Raw genomic sequence first — 1513 nt, 5'->3', positions numbered from 1 at the left:
AAGCGAGAAAGAGAGAGAGAGGGAGAGATAGACAGACAGAGACAGAGAAACAGACAGACAGACAGAGAGAGGGAGAGGGGAAAGAGAGAGAGAGAGAGAGAGAGAGAGAGAGAGAGAGGTGGTGAGACAGAAAGACACAGACGAGAGAAACAGAGACAGACACATGGAGATCAGAGAGACAGATAAAACGAGAGAGAGAGAGAGAGGAATAGTGAGATAGAGAAGAAAATTGAGAGAGAGAGAGAGAGTGGAATAGAGAGAGAGAAATAGTGACAGAGAGAGGGTAACAGTGAGAGGGAGAGAGAGGAATAGTGACAGAGAGAGGGGAATAGAGAGAGAGAGAGAGAGAGAGAGAGAGAGAGAGATGAATAGTGAGATAGAGAGGAAAAGTGGGAGAGAGAGAGAGAGAGAGGAACAGTGGGTGAGAGAGATGAATAGTGAGAGAGAGATAAATAGTGAGTGAGAGAAGAATAGTGAGAGAGAGATGAATAGTGAGTGAGAGAGAGAGAGAGGAATAGTGGGTGAGAGAAGAATAGTGAGAGAGAGATGAATAGTGAGAGAGAGATGAAAAGTGAGAGATAGATGAACAGTGAGAGAAAGAGAGATGAATAGTGAGAGAGAGAGGAATAGTGAGAGAGAGAGAGGAATAGTGGGTGAGAGAGAAGAATAGTGAGAGAGAGAGAGAGGAATAGTGGGTGTGAGAGAGGACTAGAGAGAGGAATAGTGAGAGAGAGGAATAGTGTGTGAGAGAGAGAGGAATAGTGAGAGAGAGCTGAATAGTGAGAGAGAGATGAATAGTGAGAGATAGGAGAATAGTGAGTGAGAGAGATGAATAGTGAGAGAGAGAGGAATACTGAGACAGAGATGAATAGTGAGAGAGAGCGGAATAGTGGGTGAGAGAAATGAATAGTGAGAGAGATGAATAATGAGAGAGGAATAGTGAGAGAGAGGAATAGTGGGTGAGAGAGAGGAATAGTGAGAGAGGGCTGTATAGTGAGCGAGAGAGAGGAATAGTGAGAGAGAGAGGAATAGTGAGAGAGACAGAGGAAAAGTGAGAGAGAGATGAAGAGTGAGAGAGAGAGGAATAATGAGAGAGAGGAATAGTGAGAGAGGGCTGTATAGTGAGAGAGAGGGGAATAGTGAGAGAGGGCTGTATAGTGAGCGAGAGAGAGGAATAGTGAGAGAGAGGGGAATAGTGAGAGAGGGCTGTATAGTGAGCGAGAGAGAGGAATAGTGAGAGAGAGAGAGGAATAGTGAGAGAGGGCTGTATAGTGAGCGAGAGAGGAATAGTGAGAGAGGGCTGTATAGTGAGCGAGAGAGAGGAATAGTGAGAGAGAGGGGAATAGTGAGAGAGGGCTGTATAGTGAGCGAGAGAGACGAATAGTGAGAGAGGGCTGTATAGTGAGCGAGAGAGAGGAATAGTGAGAGAGGGCTGTATAGTGAGCGAGAGAGAGGAATAGTGAGAGAGAGGGGAATAGTGAGAGAGGGCTGTATAGTGAGCGAGAGAGAGGAA

Source organism: Babylonia areolata, chromosome 32 (genome assembly GCF_041734735.1).
Source record: "Babylonia areolata isolate BAREFJ2019XMU chromosome 32, ASM4173473v1, whole genome shotgun sequence".
In the NCBI taxonomy this organism is placed as follows: Eukaryota; Metazoa; Mollusca; class Gastropoda; order Neogastropoda; family Buccinidae; genus Babylonia; species Babylonia areolata.
This window is presented reverse-complemented; position numbering follows the sequence as displayed.